Below are 22,814 nucleotides of genomic sequence, written 5' to 3'. Positions count from 1 at the left end.
GGACAGGCTTTGGGGAATCAGGAAGTGAGTTACTCTTCGCAGGATTCCTAGCCTCTGACCTGCTCTTGTAGTTATAGTATTTGTATGGATAGTCCAGTTCAGTTTCTGGTCAATAGTAACCCCCAGGATGTTGATAGTGGGGTATTCAGCGATGGTAATGCCATTGGATGTTATGGGGTGCTGGTTAGATTCTCTCTTGTTGGAGATTGTCATTGCCTGGCACTTGTGTCGTGAGAACATTACTTGCCAGTTGCCAGCCCAAGACTGGACATTGTCTATTTGGACATGGACTGCTTTCATAATAAGGGGCAGATTGTCATATGCTGGTATAAGTCAGTTTTAAACAACAATTGTAGTTTGCATTTATATGACAACTTCCAAGAGAGTAAAACATGCCAAGGAGCTTCACGGGAGCAGGATCAGACAAAATCTGAAACCAAGCCACATAAGGAAATATTAGAAGAGTTGACAAAAGCTTGGTCAAAGAGATAGGTTTTAAGGAACAGGAACATCTTTAAGGAAACAAGAGGGGTGAAGAGGAATTCCTGAGTTTAGGACAGAAAATATTTTTAAAATACATTTTTTAAAGTTTCCAACAGCAATTATCTTCTGAAGGAATGGGGCCCCACACTTGAAAAAATATTTTTTCAGGGCCAGAGATGTTATTTGGAAGTAATTATCAATTATCACCCCGTTAATGACTCACTTACTCCTGAACACTGCAGCCCTAGCCTTTTTGCTGTCTTCAGTGGGTAGCTGGTGGATAAATACTTCACTGACTGCTGGTAGCCTCACCATTGCTCTTGATGCTAAATCTGGGTGATTACATTATGATAAACTGCATGGGACAGGCTGGATGGACCAGAGGATTTTTCCTGACCATCACTGTTCTTCTTTTCTTAAACTGCAATCTTCACTCGCTGATTGCATTCCTATCCTGTTCCATGACTGATTTTAATCATTTGTCCAGTTGTGACATTTTCATGGTAGCTTAAGTGAATTTATAGCACTGAAACTGAGCCTTTGCTTTGATTTTTTAGCTCCACTTTTGACTTTTTATTCTAGTTTTTGTTGGCTTCAGCTAATAATCAATCAACTCAGGAGGGGACACCACAATTACTTAAACAATGATACACTAAGTAGCATTATTATTCATTATAAACAAATTCAACATCTGTATGTTATTGTCAGCACAGGAAAAGAAATCAAATGTTTCCTCTTCCTTGCATGCACAGAGAATGTTATTAAAATTCCAGTGTGTATAATTATGTAACTACAGAACACACAAGAAAATACATCCAGTTAAAGATATTTTAGTATATTTTAATAAAGGGTTTGAAACTCTACAAAGCTGATGATCTAATTATTCTATATTCAGTTTAATATATTTTTAGACTGTCCGTGTTTTTAGTGCAGTGGTCTGAGTTACTTCATTCAGTTGAGTAACTTGTCTCATCTTTTACTTTCATTTTTTTTCTCTTCAATTTCTTCAAATGCCTGCCTTTGTGACTTCCCTTCCTGGTTGAGTCTTGTTTCCGTGACTTTGACACTTTTCTCTTCCCCTCTTTCTTCCTTCTTCTTTTATTGAAATAGCTGTAGAGAAGTACAAATATATTTATATATATATTATATATAGAGAGATGGAAAGAGTTAAAGGTTTGTAGCTGCAAATTTAAAAAGGCTTGACATAATCTTGCTTCTGCCTTCTCTCAATATATCACAACATTTTAATTGTCTCATAACTTTATTATCTTTTTATTTGTTTAGAGGATGTGTGTGGTAAGGCCAGCATTTATTGCCCATTCCCATTTGCCCTTGAGAAGGCGGTGGTGAGCCACCTTGAGCCGCTGCAGTCCATGTGGTGTAGGTACACAGTGCTGTTAGGAAGGGAGTTCTAGGATTTTGATCCAGTGACTGTAAAGAAACAGTGATATATTTCCAAGTCAGGATGGTGAGTGACTCAGAGGGGAACTTGCAGGCAATGGTGTTCCCATACAATTGCCACCCTTGTCCTGCTAGGTGATAGAGGCTGCAGGTTTAGAAGGTGCTGTTAAAGGAGGTTCGGTGAGTTGCTGCAGTGCATCTTATAGATGGTACACACTGCTACTACTGCGCACCTGTGGTGGAGGGAGTGAATGTTGAAAGTGGTGATGGATTGCTGATCAGGCAGGCGTCTTTGTCGTGGATGTTGTCGAACTACTTGAGTGTTGTTGGAGCTACATTCATCCAGGCAAGTGGAGAAAATGTGCTCTGTAAATGGTGGACAGACTTTGAAGAGTCAATGCTGAATTACTTGCTGCAGAATTCCCAGCCTCTTATAGCCACAGTATTTTCATGGCTGGTCCAGATAAGTTTCTGTCCAAGATGTTGATGGTGGGGGTTTCCATGATGGTAATTGTTGAATGTCAAGGGGAGATGGTTAGATTCTCTCTTGTTGGAGATAGTCATTGTGTTGCACAAATATTATTTGTTACTTATCAGCCCAAGCCTGAATGTTGCCATGGTTTTGCTGCATATGGGCACGGACTGCTTCGGTGTCTGAGGGGTTGCGAATGGAGCTGAACATTGTGCATTCATCAGTGAACATTCCAACTTCTGAACTTATGATGGAGGAGAAACGATTGATAAAGCAGCTGAAAATGTTTGGGCCTAGGGCACTACCCTGAGGAACCCCTGCTGTGATGTCCTGGAACTGAGATGACTGACCTCCAACAACCATCTTCCTTTGTGCTAGGTATGACTCCAACCAGTGGAGAGTTTTCCCCTGATTCCCATTGACTCCAGTTTTGCTAGGGCTCCTTGATGCCACACTCAGTAAAATGCTGCTTTGGTGTCAAAGGCAGTCAATCTCACTTCACCTCTGGAGTTTTTTTGTCCATGATTGGACCAAGGCTGTAATGAGGTCAGAAACCTAATGGCCCTGGTGGAACCCAAACTGATTGTCAGTGAACAGATTATCACTGAGTAAGTGCAGCTTGATGGCACTGTCAACATCATCTTCCATCACTATGCTGATAATAGAGAGAAAACTGAAGGGCAGTAATTGACCATATTGGATTTGTCCTCCTTTGTATAGACAGGACATACCTGGGCAATTTTCCACATTGTGAGGTAGATGCCAGTGTTGTAACTGTCCTGGAACAGCTTGACTGGAGCACAAGCTTCCAGTACTACTGCCAAGATGTTGTCAGGGCCCATAGCCTTTGCAGTATCGAGTGCCTTCAGCCATTTCTTGATACCACTTGGTATCTGTGATGCTGGGGACCTCAAGAGGAAGTTGAGATGGATCACCTGCTCGGCACTTCTAGCTGAAGATGGTTGTGAATGCTTCAGCCTAGCCTTTTGCACAGATATGCTGAGCTCCCCCATCATTGAGAAAGGAGATACTTGTGGAGCCTCCTTCTCCACTTAGTTTAATTGTCCACCACAATTCCCAACTGGATACGGCAGGACTGCAGAGCTTTGATCCGGTCCATTAGTTTGCTCTGTCAAATGCATGCTGCTTCCGCTGTTGACATGCAAGTAGTAGTGTTGTAGCTTCACCAGGTTTGCACCTCTTTTTAGGTATCCCTCATGCTACACCTGGCATGCCATCCTGCACTCTTCATTGAACTAGGGTTGATCCCCTGGCTTGATGGTAATGGTAGACAGAGGGATATGCCAGGCCATGAGGTTGCAGATTGTGGTTGAGTATAATTCTGCTGCTGCTGATGCCCCACAGCACCCGGTGGATGCCCAGTTTTGAGTTGCTAGATCTGTTCTGAATCTATCCCATGTATCACTGTGGTTATGCCACACAACATGATGGGCAGTATCTTCAGTGTGAAGGTTGGACTTGGCCATCATGAGGATTGTGCGGTGGTCACTTCTACCAATACTAACATGGGCAGATGTATCTGAAACAGGTAGATTAGTGAGGACTAGGTCAGGTCGGTTTTTCCCTCTTGTTGGTTCCCTCACCAGCTCCTGCAGACCTTGTCTTGCATCAATGCCATTTAGGACTCGGCCAGCTCGGTCAGCAGTGGTGCTACTGAACCACTCTTGGTGGTGGACATTGAAGTCCCCACCCAGAATACATTCTGTGCCCTTGCCACCCTTAGTGCTTCTTCAATTAGTGTTCAACATGGAAGAGTACTGATTCATCAGCTGAGGGAGGGCAGCAGGAGGTTTCCTTGCCCATGTTTGACCTGATATCGTGAGGCTTCATGGAGACTGTAGTTGATGCTGAGGACTCACAGGACCATTGCCTCCTGACTATATACCACTGTGCCACCACCTCTGGTGGGTATGTCCTAGTGGTGGGACAGGACATACCCAGGGATGGTGATATAGGGACATTGCTGTAAGGTAGGATTTGGTGAACATGTCTATGTCAGGCTATTGCGACAAACCCAGTAAACTGCACTGGTCCAAGCTGGTGGAGAGCATACCATCACAATCCTGATTGGTACCTTGTAGATGGAGGAGAGGCTCTGAGAAGTCAGAATTGTGTATTCATTGCTTCATAGTTTTATTCATTATATTATAATGTTATTCATTGTGTCATACTACATCAGGGGAGGAGAAGGTCAGGTAATTCCAATTATAATCTAGTCACATCATGTGATCATTTGGCATGTTTTGATAGTGTGTTCTGAGAGGTTTGAACTTTTTTGTTTATGAATTTGTTCATGAGCCTTGAGGAATATTTGGTATATTGCCCAGAAGAATGGGCAGGAGTATTCTATCAGTCCTGTGGGACTTGAGACAAGTGTAGCTCCACAACTATTCCTTGAGGGACATTAGAAAACCGGCCTCAGTGACCCATCTAGATCCAGCAATGCCTCAATTTTTAAATTCTCGGGATTGTCTTTCACTTTTTTATGTGGCCATTCGGCCCATCATGCCTATGCCAGTTACTGAAAGAGCTATCCAATTACTCCCTACCTGCTCTTTCCCCATTGCCCTGCACTTTTTTTCCTCTTTTCAAGTCCTTTAGGGAAGGAAATCTGTTGTCCTTACCTGGTCTGGCCTACGTGTGACTCCAAACCTAAAGCAATGTGGCTGATTCTTAGCTGCCCTCTGAAATGGCCTAGCAAACCACTCAGTTGTATCAAACCGCTATAAAGCCACAAAAAATGAATGAAACTGGATGGACCGCCCGGCATCGACCTAGGCATCAGAAACGACAACAACAAACTCAGCCCTGTCAACCCTGCAAAGTCCTCCTGACTAACATCTGGGGGTTAGTGCCAAAATTGGGAGAGCTGTCTCACAGACTAGTCAAGCAACAGCCTGACATAGTCATCCTCACAGAATCATACCTTACAGATAATGTCCCAGACACCACCATTGCCATCCCTGGGTATGTCTTATCCCACCGACTGGACAGACCCAGGAGTGGTGGCGACACAGTGGTATACAGTCGGGAGGGAGTTGCCCCGGGAGTCCTCAACATTGACTCCGGACCCCATGAAGTCTCAGGGTATCAGGTCAAACCTGGGCAAGGAATCCTCCTGCTGATTACCACGTACTGCCCTCCCTCAGCTGATGAATCAGTGCTCCTCCATGTTGAACACCACTTGGAGCAAGCACTGAGGGTGGCAAGGGCTTAGAATGTACCCCTGGTGGGGACTTAAATGTCCATCACCAAGGGTGGCTCAGTACCACCACTACTGACTGAGCTGGCCGAGTCCTAAAGCTGCTAGACTGGGTCTGCGGCAGGTGGTGAGGGAACCAACAAGAAGGAAAAACATACTTGACCTCATCCTCACCAACCTGCCTGCCGCAGATGCATCTGTCCATGACAGTATCGGTAGCAGTGACCACCACACAGTCATTGTGGAGACGAAGTCCCGCCTTCACATTGAGGATACCCTCCATCATGTTGTGTGGCACTACCACCCTGCTAAATGGGATAGATTTCAAACAGATCTAGCAACTCAAGACTAGGCATCCATGAGGCGCTGTGGGCCATCAGCAGCAGCAGAATTGTACTTGAACACAATCTGTAACCTCATGGCCCGGCATATCCTCCACTCTACCATTGCCATCAAGCCAGGGATCAACCCTGGTTCAATGAAGAGTGCAGGAGGGCATGCCAGGAGCAGCACCAGACATACCTAAAAATGAGGTATCAACCTGGTGAAGCTACAACACAGGATTACTTGTGTGTCAAACAGCATAAGTAGCAAGATAGAGCTAAGTGATCCCACAACCAACAAATCAGATCTGAGCTCTGCAGTCCTGCCACACCCAGTGGTGACTGGTGGTGGACAATTAAACAACTCACTGGAGGAGGAGGCTCCACAAATATCCCCATTCTCAATGATTGGGGAGCCCAGCATATCAGTGCAAAAGATAAGGCTGAAGCATTTGCTACAATTTTCAGCCAGAAGTGCCAAGTGGATGATCCATCTCGGCCTCCTCCAACATCATAGATGCTAGCCTTCAGCCAATTCGATTCACTCCACATGATATCAAGAAACGGCTGAAGGCACTAGATAGTGCAAAGGCTATGGGCCCTGACAATATTCCGGCAATAGTACTGAAGTCTTGTGCTCCAGAATTTGCTGCGTCCCTAGCCAAGCTGTTCCAGTACAGCTACAACACTGGTATCTACCCAGCTTTGTGGAAAATTGCCCAAGTATGTCCTGTACAGAAAAAGCAGGACAAATCCAACCTGGCCAATTACTACCCCAATAGTCTATTCTCGATCACCAGTAAAGTAATGGGAGGGGTCATCAACAGTGCTATCAAGCGGCCCTTGCTTAGCAATAACCTGCTCACTGACACCCAGTTTGGGTTCCGCCAGGGCCACTCAGCTCCTGACTTCATTACAGCCTTGGTTCAAATTTAGACAAAAGAGCTGAACTCCCGTGGTGAGGTGAGACTACCTGCCCTTGACATCAAGGCCACATTTAACCAAGTGTGGCATCAAGGAGCCCTAGCAAAACTGGAGTCAATGGGAATCAGGGGGAAAACTCTCCACTGGTTGGAGTCGTACCTAGCACAAAAAGAAAATGGTTGTGGTTGTAGGTGGTCAGTCATCTCAATTCCAGGGCATCACTGCAGGAGTTCCTCAGGGCAGTGTCCTAGGCCCAACCATCTTCAGCTGCTTCATCAATGACCTTCCTTCCATCATAAGGTCAGAAGTGGGGATGTTTGCTGATGATTGCACAATGTTCAGCACCATTCACGACTCCTCGGATATTGAAGCAGTCCATGGACAAATGCAGCAAGATCTGGACAATATCCAGGCTTGGGCAGACAAGTGGCAAGTAACATTGGTGCCACACAAGTGCCAGGCAATGACCATCTCCAACAAGAGAGAATCTAACCATCACTGCTTGGCATTCAATGGCATTACCATCACTGAATGCCCCACTATCAATATCCTGGGGGGTTACCATTGACCAGAAACTGAACTGGGCTAGGCATATAAATACTGCGGCTACAACAGCAGGTCAGAGGCTCGGAATCGTGCGACGAGTAACCCTCTTCCTGACTCCCCAAAGCCTGTCCACCATCTACAAGGCACAAGTCAAGAGTGTGATGGAATATTGTCCATTTGCCTAGATGAGTGCAGCTCCCACAACACTCAAGAAGCTTGACACCATCCAGGACAAAGCTGTCCGCTCGACTGGAACCACATTCACATTCACTCCCTCCACCACTAACACACAGTAGCAGCAGTGTGTACCATCTACAAGATGCACTGCAAAAATTCACCAAGGCTCCTTAGATGGCACCTTCCAAACCTACAACTGCTACCATCTAGGACAAAGGCAGCTGATAGATGGGAACACCACCATCTGATAATTCCCCTCCAAGTCACACACCATCCTGACTTGGAAATATATCACTGGTCCTTCACTATCACTGGGTCAAAATCCTGGAACTCCCTCCCTAACAGCACTGTGGGTGTACCTACACCACATGGACTGCAGCGGTTCAAGAATGCAGCTCACCACCGCCTTCTCAAGGGCAACTAGGGATGGACAACACATTCTGGCCCAGCCAGCGAAGCCCACACCCTGTGAATGAATAAAAAAAAGTATTTATCCAATTCCTCTTTGCAAATTATTATTGAATCTGTTTCCATCACCCTTTCAGGCAGCGCATTCAAGATCACAGCAACTCGCTGTGTCAAGTTACAATGGACTTGTCATTTTTGGAGCATCATATTGAATCAAGAACTTGATGACTAACAAAAGGTTACATTGGAGCAGAGATGTGAATGTGACAGGGCGAGGGAAATAGGCCAATCTAAATGGGTCTGGTTTAAATAAACCGAATTTCTTTGAATTCTTTAACTATAAAGAAAACAAACAGGATTTCACCTGTAGACTATGCTGCTGTAGCCTTGGGAAAACATTTCAATATGTGAACTAGCAAAGCCAAGTCTGCACAATTCCACGATTGGCTTGATTCCTTCAGTCACGGAGAGAGAAGCTGCTCTTGTACCAGATGTATGTTGAACGAAATTGCAATAATTGAAACAGTGTCATGGATATGTACATACGTGAAATTGGATCTATGCAAAATTTCATCCATTTTTATAAATTGAGTGGAAATTTCTTTTTCAGCTCTCTTTTAACATGCACTAAAAGCAATAAAAATAGTAACAAACTTTCCCCTTCCCTCTGGTAAAGGAAACAGCAAGAACATGCATTTATATAGCACCATTAGCATAATAATTCAGGATCACAGAGTTGTTACCGTGTAAAAGGAGGCCTTTTGGCCCATTGTGTCTGCACTGGCTCCCTGAGCATTTCAACATAGTGCCAATCTCCTGCTTTTTCCCCCATACCCTGCACATGGTTTCTATTTAAATAATCATCCAATGTCCTCTTGGATGCCTCTATTGAACCTGTCTCCTCTACACTTCCAGGCAGTGCATTCCAAACCCTAACTACTCGCTGTGTGAAAAAGTTTTTTCTCACGCTGCATTTGCTTCTTTTGCAAAACACTTTAACACTGGCCCAAGGTTCTCGATCTGTTTACGAGCGGGAACGTTTTCTCCCTATCTACTCTGTCCAGATCCCTCATGATTTTGAAAACTTCTATCAAGTCTCCTCTTAGCCTTCTCCCTCCAAGGAAAACAGTCCCAACTTCTCCAATCTTTCCTTATAACTGAAGTGTCTCATCCCTGGATCCATTCTCGTAAACCTCTTCTGCACTCTCTCCAATGCATCCACATCCTTCCTATAGTGTGGCACCCAGAACCATACACAATACTCCAGCTGAGGTCTAACCAGTGTCTTATATAAGTTCATTATAACCTCCTTGCTCTGTACTCCATGACCCTATTAATGAAGCCTAGAATACTGTATGCTTTAGAAACAGCTCTCTCTACCTGTCCTGCCATCTTTAATGACTTATGTACATATGCACCCATGTCTCTCTTCTCCTGCACACCCTTTAGAATAATATCCTTTATTTTATACTGTCCCTCCATGTTCTTTGTACCGAAGTGTATCACCTCACTTCTCCGCATTGAACTTCATCTGCCACCTATCTGTCCACTCCACCAATGTGTCTGTGTCCTTTTGAAGTTCTACACTGTCCTCCTCACAGTTTACAATTCTCCCAAGTTTTGTGTCATCCGTAAACTTTGAAATTGTCCCCTGCACAGCTAGATCTAGATCATTTATATATATCAGGAAAAGCAAGGGTCCCAATACTGACCCCATGGGGAATTCCACTACAAACCTTCTTCCAGCCCAAAAAATACCCATTAACCATTACTCTGTTTCCTATTCCTCAGTCAATTTTGTATCCACATGGCCACTGTCCCTTTTATTCCATGGCCTATAACTTTCCTCACAAGTCTGTCGTGTGGCACTGTATCGAACACTTTTTGGAAGTCCAGAAACACCACATCAACAGCCTTGCCCTCATCAATCATCTGTTACTGCTTCAAAAAACTCCAGCAAGTTAGTTAGACACAATTTTCCTTTAACAAATCCGTGCTAACTCTTCCGAATCAATCCACATTTTTCCATGTGACGACTAATTCTACCCTGAATAATTTTCTAGAAGTTTCCCCACCACCGAAGTTAAACTGACTGGTCTGCAATTGCTGGTCAGATCAAACAAGGTTGAATTTTTGAATTATAAGACAAGATTTGACACCAAACTACAAAAGGAGATATTAGGACAGGTAATATGGTCAAAAAGGCAGGTTTTAAGGAGCATCATAAAGGCCCATTTAGGGTCTAGGCAGCTGAAGATATGGCCATTAATGATGGAGCAATGGAAATCGAGACTGCTCAAGAGGCCAGAATTGGAGGAGTACAGAGATTCCGGAGTCTCCTTTACAGTTTCCCAACCTCTTCTCAGGATCCACTGTATCCACAGAGCGCATTGGATCCTGAGCAGTCAGGAACCTCGCTGGCGGAGTTTCACTTACTTCAAGCAAGGAGATTATTTTCCTCAGTCAGGATGTCGAACAACAATCACCCTGCATCCTGGCGAGTCAGTGTGGTTTTGCTCCCATGTATCAACTGCAATATTCATTCCTCCCGCTGGAAACCAAGGAGACTTAATTTCTCAGTGTTTTCCCCTTTCCAACAGTGGAAGGTCCATTTGGGTGGATAAATGGGGTTTTCAACCAGCACTCAATAAATCACCACCATAAACATCCACAAAACTAGAACTTAACAAAGAAACCAAAGGGAAGGTTGTCTAATAAACCCTTCCTGGCACCTTTTGTGAACACTGTACAGTAACGGAAGTGTGTAGCGTTTATTATTCTGTGAAAAGCCTCAATTTTGTTATAAGGTTTGAAGCTTGTTGAACATTAACGGAAAATTGGCTTCGACAGTAAATGCCAAACTCGTTGCGCCACTCAAACCTCTCGTATTGTGATGGTGCAGAGAGGGTGGGGAAAAGGGCAAAGTATTAAATTCCATTGTAGTTGATTGCTATTACTCTTAAACACACTGGGGATGAAATTTGCCTAAAGCAATAACCCAAACTGGGAAATAGCAAATTAGCAGCCTTTTGGCTAAAATACAAAAACCTATGAATTTTCAGTAAGATTCTCAATGACATTTTCATTAATTTCATTAATTTTCATTAACCATTGTTTCTCCTCAATTAAAGAAAGTAATTGTGCATTTAAAATTTAACTTGAAGGTCTGAATGAAATGCTTTAATCCGATACTTACTATAAACATCCAAAAGCAGAGAGGAACAGAATGATGGCAACAATAATTGGAAGCATAATTATTGCTATACTTTTAAATGTGAGGTGATCTTGTACTAGTCCAGTGTTGTTCGTTGGGTTTGACAATCTTCTATGTCCAATTTCTGAAAGATAATTCATCCTAATTAATTCTGCTGCTTTAATTTGAATGAATTGCGCTGCATTCAAATGTGGCTCAACTCACTCAACAAAAAGGCTTATACTAGAGCATTCTCTAAGAACTATTGATACAGAGAGGGAGATGAAAATGGAAACAATCAGCGGGTGGGGGATCCTTGCGAATGTTTGGCAACGCGGGAGGTCAAATGACAAGGTCACGGCTTCTTGTCTCATTTTTTCTATCTGCCTGTCAGATTGGAAAAAAGTTTCATTTATATAGAACCTTTCACAACTTTGGCGTCTCCCAAAGTGTTTTGCAGCCAATTAAGTACCGTCAGAAGTGTAGTCACAGTTTTAACATAAGAAATGCAACACCAATTTGTGCACAGCAAGCTCCCACAAACAACAATGTCATAATGATCAGATAACCTGTCTTTGAGTCTTAGTTAAGGGATAAATATTGGCCAGGTCACTGGGGAGAACTCCCCTGCAGCTCTTGCAATAAATGGTTTTTGGATCTTTTATGCCCGCCTGGGAGACCAATGTCTGATCTGAAAGGCAGCACCTCCACCAGTGTAGGACTCCCCCAGTACTGAGCATTGGGACCATCAGCCCAGATCATGTGCTCAAGCTGCTAGAGTGGGATTTGAACCTATGATGTTTTGCTACAGAAGTAAGAGTGCTATCCACTGAACCAGGGCTGACCTGCTTGGGGTTTGGGGTTGCCAATCTTCCAGAAATGGCCTGGAGTCTCCAGGTATTCAGATTAATCACTAAGACGTTGCTGGGAGCAACCCCAAGGTAAAGAAAATCATAAGAACATAAAGAAAATGTGCGCTTTCTTCAACATTTGCTTTGAACTCTTTCAATTATTAGATATTAAAATATTGAAGATGGGCTATTTTAACCAGACAGGGTGGTTGAAAACAGGAGGTCTCCAGGACTATATCTAATCACGGCTCTACTTCAAAATCAGCCTTACCAATTGTGGTTCTCTTACTGTGCTAGTACAAATTAAGGCACTCACTGTTAGAAACCCCCAGCCCCAATTCACACCTGAAACTCAAAGATCAAGGCCAACCTGGTGCTCCTTTGAGTAAATGGACATTCCGATTGGCCCCTTGTGCAGGTAGTGAATGTGACATAACATCAACAACTATAAAAAGCCTTTATTGTTGTAAAATGTCCCTTCACAGAAGTGTTATCAAACATAATTTAATACAGAGTTACGTACGGAGATGTTAAGATAGGTGAGCAAAGCTTTGGTCAAAGAGATAGGTTTTAAGGAGTGTCTTAAAGGAGGGAAAAGAGATAGAAAGGTGGAGAGGTTCAGGGAGGGAATTCCAGAGTTTGGGGCGCAGGCAGCTAAAGACACGGCCACCAATGGTGCAGGGATTAAAATCGGAGATGCTCAATCAGCAGGAATTGGATAAGAACTATGCTTATCTCCCCTTGAGCATTAATATCATCTCCACAAGAATTTTTTAGCATTTGAGCACTTTCTAGAAACCAGTTTTATAGCAGCAGCATGGAAACCTGGATTTGAACTCATCTCAGCCCTAAATGGGACATCGGATCAGGAGACCAAGAAGGGGTTGAGGCAAAAAATAATCTTAAACAGGGACAATTCTTCCTTTTATCCTGCATTAGAGGAGTGCTTTGTGTTAATATCAGCTGCAAATTAGTGGGTAACATTGTAGTCTTTGAATCAAAAGGTTGTGGGTTCAGGACCCATGCTTCAAGTCTTATGCACATAATGACACTCCCAGTGCAGTAGGAGTGCTGCACTCAGAAAGGCAGTACTGAGGGACGGTTGCACTGTCAAAGAGGCAGTACTAAGGGTGTGCTGGACTGTCGAAGGGGCAGTACTAAGGGAATGCTGCACTGTTGGAGGGACAGTACTGAGGGAGTGCGACACTGTTGGAGGGACAGTACTGAGGGAGTACGGCACTGTTGGAGGAAGAGTACTGAGGGAGTGCAGCATTGTTGGAGGGACAGTACTGAGGGAGTGCTGCACAGTCAGAGAGGCAGTATTGAGGGTGCGCTGCTGAGAGAATGCTACATGTTTGGAGGTGCTGAGATGTTAAACTGAGGGCTCGTGTGCCTTCTCAGATAGGTGTAAACGATCCCACTTTTTTTTCAAAGAAGATCAGGGGAATCTCCCCGCCTCCCCCGGTTTCCTGAGCAATATTTATCCCTCAATCAACATAGATATATAGATTATCTGTTCATCTAAAATAGGTTATCTGTTAAAACAGATAACACATGTTAAAAACAGGTGTCGTTATCGCATTGCTATTTGTGGGAGTTTGCTGTGTGCAAATTGGCTGCTGTATTTCCTACATTACAACAGTGACTACACTTCAGAAAGTATTTAATTGGCTGTAAAGCAATTGGGACGTCCTGAGGTTGTGAAAGGTGCTTTATAAATGCAAGTCTGTCTTTCCTCATTCTAAATCCTGAGTAATGGAATACACTGCACTAGCGGTGAATTAGCTGTCATTTTCTGACCTTGTGCTCCTGTTGGAGAGCCGCTCCCATCGGGAGTGAAAATCGGAGATTCAGCCATGTGCTGTGCATGACTATCTGACTATTAATTTAAACGGTTGGTAATTCATGCAAAGCATATGTGCAGATTTCTGACATACATTCCTGGAACAGTGTTCCCAGCCAGAGATTCAAGGTCAGAGCATGACCCCTATAATATTAATTTTAGCAGAGATGGGGGAAATTGCAGGACATGTATTCCGCAGGGTAGAATTTTAGCAGCTTTGTAGCAAAATGTAGTAATTCTAGTCTGTGATTAATGCAGAGATAAATGTCCCACATGCATGGATTAAATACACCACCTGTGGCATTTATTGAAGGGATGAAAGATTAAGTCAAAATGAAGCCATGCAGATTGTAACATGCTGCACATTAACAGTGTGTACAGATGAGATTCAGACTTGAATTCCTGAGCACAATCTGGCAGAAATTATTAAAGTTCACCTTTTTAAGAAAAGAAATATACAAATATTACAATATAAAATGAGCACCTGTAGTACCCTACTTTACGAGGAGGATTAAAAGCTTCCCCATCCTCCCGCTCAATGCAACACTATTGTACTCAGTGCAATACTGTAGTAAACCATTACTATCACACATTGGGGAGAATTTTAACTTTTATTAACTTTAATGCACAGGAAAATTGGGCAGGTGTATTATAAACTTCCATAAAGTGCAACAACCAAATAATCTGGTTCAGAAATGTTAAGAATGTTAGTGTAACTTTCTGTGCTCCAGTTACAGGGTTTGAATGCACAACCTTCTGACTCGAGAGTAGAATCGGACTGAACTGACTGCATGTCTGCACAGCACGACAATGTCACAAGTGATCAACTTCGCAAACAAGTCAAAGAATTGATTAACATATCTGTTGTTTAATATCTTTAACTATTTAGAATTAAAGTCTCATATCAAAGGTTATGGCGGAAGATAAAAGCTCATGGTGTAGGGGGTAACATTTTGGCATGGATAGAAGATTGGCTAGCTGACAGGAAGCAGAGATTTGGCATAAATGGGTCTTTTTATGGTTGGAAGGATGTAACGAGTAGTGTGCCACAGGAATCAGTGCTCAACCTTTTACAATTTATATAAATGACTTGGATGAAAGGACCGAAGGTATGGTTGCTAAGTTTGCTGATGCCACAAAGATAGGGAGGAAAAAAAGTTGTGAAGAGGACATAAGGAGGTTGACTGAGTGGGCAAAGACCTGCCAAATGGAGTATAATGTGGGCAAATGTGAAATTGTCCATTTTGGCAGGAAGAATAAAAAAGAAGCTTATTATCTAAATGGTGAGAGATTGCAGAGCTCTGAGGTTCAGAGGGATCTGGGTGTCCTAGTGCATGATTCACAAAAGGCTAATATGCAGGTATGGCAAATAATTAGGAAAGCTGATAGAATGTTATAATTTACTGTGAGGGAAATTGAATACAAAAGTAGGGAGGTTATGCTTAAGTTGTACAGGACACTAGCTAGACCACATCTGGAGTACTGTGTACAGTATTAGTCTCCTTATTTAAAGTGAGATGTAAATAAGTTAGAAGCAGTTCAGAGAAGGTTTACTAGACTAATACCAGTAATGGGCGAGTTGTCTTATGAGGAAAGGTTGGACAGGTTAGGCTTGTATCCACTGGAGTTTAGAAGAGTAAGAGGCAACTTGATTGAAACCTTTAAGATCCTGAGGGGTCTTGACAGGGTGGATGTGGAGAGGATGTTTCCTCTTGTGGGAGAATCTAGAACTAGGGGTCACTGTTTAAAAATAAGGGGTCGCTCATTTAGGACAGCGATAAGGAGAAATTTTTTCTCTCAAAGGGTTGTGAGCCTCTGGAACTCTCTTCCTTAAAAGCAGGGTATTTGAATATTTTTAAGGCAGAGCTAGATCAATTCTTGATTAAGGGGGTGAAAGGTTATTGGGGGTAGGCAGGAATGTGGGGTTGAGGTTACACTCAGATCAGCCATGATCTTATTGAATGGCGGAGCAGACTCGAGGGGCCAAGTGGCCGACTCCTGCTCCTAATTCGTATGTTCATCAGGACAGGTGTCAACAAAAGCTCAAAGTTCTAATTTAACCTAAAAATAAACTTTACAATAAAGCTTTGACTGATCTACATTATATTCCAGGAATTACCCATGGCTAACATTACAGAGATTGGCTGGAGATTTAACTCTGGAGCAGGTCTTGTAACAGTAAATTGAGATATTAAATAGGACTCCCGTGAACCCGTGTTCAGGCTTCCTATATAGTCTTTTCATACAGGAGCTTGTCAGGGTTTGGAGGGCAATGCCTGAAAGGGTGGTAGATTCAGATTCCATTGGAATATTCAAGGAACAATTGAACATGCATTTGAAGGGGACTAATTTGCAGGGTTATGGAGAAAACACTGGGACATGGAACTAAATTGGACAGCTCTTTCAAAGAATGGCCTCTCTTAGTGTGGTGTGATTGCTCTATGATTCCATATATTTCGTGTTCCATTGAGCAGTATATGCACAAATATTCACCAGTGCATGACTTAGGTTTTCAAATGTCTGTGTTACAAGCATATGAAAATAACTGATTGCTTAGCATGCTGACAAAGTGGAATAGGAGAAACCTATCCAAGCACTACTGGGATTTACCTGAACATTTTTTACCACATTCCACAGGTTTGGTTGCACAGTTTGTACAGTCTACATAATCAATTTTGTGCGTTCCTGTGAAAGATGAAAGCTATAATTATATAAAATGCCCTAAACTCTTAATTCCATAATAATTCAATTTTAACAAGAGTTGCAAACTAATTTCCTTATTATTCCCTTCTGCGGATTATGCGAGGATAATATTTGCAGTTAGCTCATCGTGCTGCAAACATTCATTTATTCAAATAAGCGATGTAATGTAACAAGTATTACAGACTTTGTTACAGCTAAACGAGTCCCTGAAGCTGGTGTGTGCAAAAAAATCTCTTTTCCCTCCCTGAGAAACTAGGAATTTAGAAAAGACCTTTAGTGGTTCCACCTGATTTTTCTGACAGTTTTAAAGTTTGTCCCATCGTATCTCAGGATAGTGAAGAACATGGGGCAAAGTCTGGTATGCGGAGTTAGGTCACAGGTCAGCCATGATCTCAATGAGTGGTAGAACAGGCTCGAGGGGCTGAATGGTCTCTTCCTGTTCCTGTTCCTGTTCCCACAGATTCAAGTATTGTTTATCCATTCCCTTTCTAACACTTCTTCAGAATTGGCCCTTCCTCCAGTTCAGATGGAACAAGACCACTGGGCCTCAATTTTAACCCAGCTCTCCTCATCACCACCTACCCCAACTCTTGGCAGGAATGCATTGAAATCAGACCTGAGGTCCCATGTTGGGGATGTTGTGTTTTCATCGATTTTGAAACCAGCAAGGGATCCTGCTGCAGGTCTTCAAATCTAAAACACACGGCCTGATGATGTCATTTACGCCAACCGATGATTTTTAGGATGTCTGGAGGAAAGGGGTGGGGCAGAAGGAGACCCACTCAGTCTCAAACCCGCCAGAGAGGGGAAGGATGCAGCGCAGCAAGTGGCATGAAGAGGCCCAGGTAAGTAATTATTTTAAAAAACTATTCAGTGGCTTTGCAGGGGGTGGTGGGTGGGAGTTGGTGGGGGTGGGGGGTGAGCGTAGGGATGCAGGAGGAGTGGGAGTGCTTAATACCTGATAAGGAGAAAAAAGATATTTACGGTGGAGTATTTGTGTATGATCAACAGTGTAACCATCTCTTTGGTTTGTCAGAGAGACCTGGAGTGGTCCCTTTAAGGCACATTGGTTGGGCCACTCAACTCTCGGTCTCTTGGTGCCAGAGGTCAAGGTTCAGGGAGCACACACTTCTCCCTATATGAAAATCACAAAACCTAATCAAAATACCTCAATCCTGTCTGTTTTGGGCATTGGGCTGCCAACCCTCCAGGATTGGCCAGGAGTCTCCAGGAATTAAAAGAAAGAACAAAATTGCATTTCTGTAGCACCTTTCAAAGCGCTTTACAGCCAATTAAGTACCTTCTTGAAGAGTAGTCACTGTTGTAATGTGGCTGCCAATTTGTACACAGTAAATTGAAGATTAGCATAGAATTAAGATTAATCTCCCGGACACTAGTGCAAGCAACCCCAGGGAGAAAATAATCAGAGGGCCATTAAAACAAATAGATTCTTTTATCATTTTCAAAGAAGTCTTAAAGTCAATACGACACAGAAGGAGGTCATTCAGTCCATCAAGTCCATTTCGGGGCAAGAACATTTTTAGTTATTAGTTATGAAAATATTGGAGATGGGGAAATGAAAGGCTATTTGACTGACAACATAAAGTCATCCAATTGGCTAGCAAAGAGTCTCTGTTGCCTTCCCATTGGCCTAGAGCACGAACTGATGGTGGGAGTCTGGGGAAGGAGGGTTCGAGGGAATGAAACTTCCAAGAATACTCCCAAGCAGAGTTGGTGGCCCTATCCAGTCAGGAGTGCTGGCCAGTTGTTTCAAGGCCAACTGGGAAATCAGGGTCAGCCTGGTCTCTGGCTATCAGGAGATTTATTTTAAAAAGTCCTGCCTCTTGACAGTACAAAACTTGAATATGGCTGAAGAGAGAGACAAGCTGCTGAAGCTTTATGTCTCGCACTCATCAGGGCAAACACAAGAATGCCAAATTTCAAACAATCACAACAATTTATACTCCAGGAGCCAATCAACATCCTTTTCACCTGTAGTATAGATTGTTGTGATTATTTGAAATTTGGCATTCTTGTGTTTGTCCTGATGAGTGCAAGACAAAAAGCTTCAGCAACATATCTCTCTTTTCAGCAATATTTAAGTTCCTGTCTGTCGAGTGCCAGTTTTTCATCATGAAAGGGCCCCCGGCGACAGAACCAATTAAACATAAAGCCAGAGTACAGCAGAGCCCATGTACAATGTGCACCATTACCCTAACAATGAGCTTGTATTACAATTCCCCCAAAATCCTCATCTTCTGTTTCTGACAACCCAGCGCATGTTTTGCCTCTATGCTACTGGACTGTGCAAAGTGAATTAATATAGAAATGTACTTACCACAGTGTTCAGAACAGACATGGAAAGCTGACAGGGGGAAAGGAAACACTAATAAATCAAACAATTTCCACTTCTACTCCAATAACTTTGAACAACACAATGCTTTGCCTTTCACATAATTTATGTAAGATGAGACAAGGACCATTTTTCTACTCCCAAAATCTGATCTTAAATGTCTGTTAAATTAAGCATTCAAATGATGTGTGACCTGAGTGTATTATTCCATTTTGTTTTGCACACAGATTTAAGAATAAAATGTGAAGCATTTTATTGTGGTTGGGCAATTGGAGAAAATTATTTCCACTGGTCAGTAACTAGAATCAAGTTAAGAGTGTGACCAAAAGAATGAAGGGAAAGGTCAGCAGGAATTTATTTTAAGGAGGGTTGTAAGAAAGTGAAAAGTTCAACCAGAAAGTGTTGAAGACGGAATCTTGAGTAACTTTCAAATGGAAATTGATACTCTTAGCCCGCTTAGGATCAAAATCTCCGAAACTAAATACTTTGCACAGGAGTGTGCTTTTGCACATCTGAATAGCTTAGGTATTGATTATTACAGTATTAGAAGGCCTGATTTCTGAATGCCTTCCTGTGGGCAGACACATGCAGAAAAGTCATAGGGAGAGTGACTGGAATTGCAGAGAGAGAGAGAGAGGGCGGAATCATCCCAGATTTGCACTAAGTGCGGTAGCGAGAGGGTAAAATGACATTTTACCTGCCGGCCGCAATAGCGGCTTTTCACGCCGTATCATCCCAAACCCGTCACACACCTTTTCCATGGTGGGTGAGCTCTTGTTCACCCGCCACGCCATCACCTCGCTGCTTCGTCACGCCAGGCGCCATATTTAAAGTGCAGCCGTGCGCACACCTCTCAGTGCTTCCAGCCCAGGACTGCTGCACTGAAGACATGACCCTGAAAGACAAAAAGACTGCAGCCCCCAGGTTCAATGACGTGTCCCTCGAGTGCCTTTTGGACGCAGTGGTGGCTTGCCACGATGTCCTCTACCCCCGCTCTGGCCGCAGGATGGGCAGCAATATCACCAATCCGGCTTGGGAGGCGGTGGCAGCGGTGGTCAGCACCAACACCCTGCAAAAGAGAACAGCCACCCAGTGCCGAAAGAGGATGAATGATCTCCTCCGTTCTGCCAGGGTAAGTCGCTCTTCTCATCACTCTCAACTCACACACTCACAAACCCATCACACATCCACAGGGCCCTCACTCACTGCCAGTGCAAGGGACATCACCATTCACTGTCTCACACATATCTTCATTGTCCTCATCCCATCCAGGGGACCACTCACCACCCACATATGCCAGACGTACTTATCTGGCCTGGCTGGTGTGCTGCTTACACTCTCTCCATCTCTATTTATGCAGGACAAGCTGGCACACAACAAGAGGGAGTGGTCGCAGACCATTGGAGGAATGCCTCTTCACGGACTTCGAAAACAGAGTCATCCAGCTAGCTAGCCACGATCTCAATCATTCCTATGCTGATGGTGAGGTTGGCGCTGCTGTACCAAGTGAGGATCCAGCAGTGCAACATCCATCAGACAACCATTCTGTGAGTGATGTGTCCTGTTTCACAGGCCACTGCCATGCACTAATTATCTCCCCTTGCTTTTGTAGGCACATCTCCCAAACAGCCAACAGACTCCGTGATCCAGGGCCTCCAATCAAGCCCAAGGAAGCTCAGAAGAGGAATCTGCTGAAACCCTCCCTGAAGACCAATCACAGCGCTCACCCACACCCTCCACCAAAGCAGAGGCACTCACCTCGGTGGGACCTAGCTTTAGAGTAGCTTCAGGATCACAATCTGGTGGGCACATCGCACTGTCCGACCCACAGCAGGCGGAGGCAGGGACTTCCCAGGTATCCAGCACTCGGAGGACTGCTGGAGGCCAGAAATTTGCTGAGTCTGAGTCAGATGACGAGCCTCTGGACTCAGTCATACCTCAGTTGCTGGAGCTGCAAAGGCAAGCTGGGGAACATCAGGAAGGGATGTCCATTGCACTCCTCAGATCGCAAGACACGATGGAGGAGTTCGTCCACCTTCAGTCTGAGGTGATAGCACCAGCACGCCAATGCACTGAGGTCAACACTGGCAGGATGGCGGCCGCCATAGAGACCTTGGTCCAGGACGTCACTCCTGCACTGCTGCACGGGCTCAACTCCATCGCTGATGCCATATTTGGCCTCCAACAGTGTGTACGCGAGAGAGGTACGGGGGATCCAGATCTCACTCCAGCTACTCCTGCTCCTCAATGAGTCACCCAGGGCCCCTTGGGCACCCTTGGGAGGAGGATCAGCAGGTGTACCCCCCGCCCCCCAACCCAGGGCCATCTACCCAGGTGACTCCGAGAGTGTCCGGCCCATCCGAATCCCCTTTTCCTGTGACCTCAGAAGCTCCAGCTTTACAGTCCGAGGAAGGCAGGCCGGGGCCCTCCAGGTCTCAGCCCTCCAGAGGATGCCTGCCAAGGCCATCACAGACAGGGTGTCACAGTCAGCAGGCTGCCTCCACCTCCACTGTGGATGTCCAAGGAGCGCCAAGATGTAGCAGCAGGGTTAGGAAGGATAAGAACATGTAATTGCACAGCCTGGCCACGGGTGTTAATCACTTGTACATAATGTTTACAATTGTCAGTAAATTCCCGAGAATGCCTCCCTGCCTAACAGCTCCTTGTTCCAATGAGCAGTGTTTGTTTCACTCAGATGTGAAACCTTTCTGCACAAGATAAAAGCAGCTGTCTCAGTGCAGGGCCTCTTCCCTGTGCTATGTGCAGCATTCAGACCAAAGTGATAATCCCAGCTCATACTCACCCTCTAGCCTGTTCTGCCATTCAATAAGATCATGGCTGATCTGAATGTAACCTCAACCCCACATTCCTGTCTACCCCCGATAACCTTTTGCCCCCTTGTTAATCAATAATCTATCCAGCACTGCCTTAAACATGTTCAAAGACTGCTTCCATTGCCTTTTGAGGGAATTCCAAAGACTCACAACCCTCTTAAAGAAATAAATTCTCCTCATCTCTGTCTTAAATGAGCGACCCCTTATTTTTAAACAATGGCCCCTAGTTCTAGATTCTCCCTCAGGAGGAAACATCCTCTCCACATCCACCCTGTCAAGACCCTTCAGGGTCTTAAAGGTTTCAATTAAGTTGCCTCTTACTTTTCTAAACTCCAGTGTGTACAAGCCTAACCTGTCCAACCTTTCCTCATAAGACAACCCACCCATTCGTGGTATTAGTCTAGTGAACCTTCTCTGAACTGCTTCTAATGCATTTACATCTTTCTTTAAATAAGACCAGCACTGTACACAATACTCCAGATGTGGTCTCACCAGTGTCCTGTACGACTGAAGCATAAACTCCCTACTTTTGTAATCAATTCCCTTCACAATAAATGATGACATTCTATTAGATTTCCTAATTACCCACTGTACCTGTATACTAACCTTTTATGATTCACCCAGATCCCTCTGAATCTCAGGGCTCTGCAATCTTTCCCCATTTAGATAATAAGCTTCTTTTTTATTCTTCCTGCCAAAATGAACAATTTCACATTTGGCGACGTTATATCCCATTTGCCAGATCTTTGCCCGCTCACTTAACCTATCTATGTCACTTTGTAGCCTCCTTACGTCCTCTTCACAATTTACTTTCCTACCTATCTTTGTGTCATCAGCAAATTTAGCAACCATACATCCAAGTAATTTAGACAAATTATAAAAAGTTGAGGCCCCAGCACTGATCCCTGTGGCACACCACTCATCACATCCTGCCAACCAGAAAAAGATCCATTTATGCCAACTCTCTGCTTCCTATTAGGTAGCCAAACTTCTATCCATGCCAATATATTATCCCCTACACCATGAGCTTTAATTTGCTGCAATAACCTTTGATGTGGCACTTTATCAAATGCCTTCTGG

General features: G+C 43.9%; 1 long non-coding RNA gene across 1 annotated transcript; it reads right to left on the bottom strand.

The window, feature by feature from the left end:
* Nucleotides 1–1,355: 1,355 nt before the first annotated feature.
* LOC144690828 (uncharacterized) lies at nucleotides 1,356–16,530 on the bottom strand. Its single transcript, XR_013578976.1, has 3 exons — nucleotides 16,455–16,530; nucleotides 11,154–11,295; nucleotides 1,356–1,593 (listed from the first exon to the last, which is right to left on the bottom strand). It is a non-coding gene; the product is annotated as an uncharacterized LOC144690828 (long non-coding RNA).
* Nucleotides 16,531–22,814: the final 6,284 nt, after the last annotated feature.

This window comes from Cetorhinus maximus, chromosome 2, assembly GCF_964194155.1.
Source record: "Cetorhinus maximus chromosome 2, sCetMax3.hap1.1, whole genome shotgun sequence".
Lineage (NCBI taxonomy): Eukaryota > Metazoa > Chordata > Chondrichthyes > Lamniformes > Cetorhinidae > Cetorhinus > Cetorhinus maximus.
This window is presented reverse-complemented; position numbering and strand designations above follow the sequence as displayed.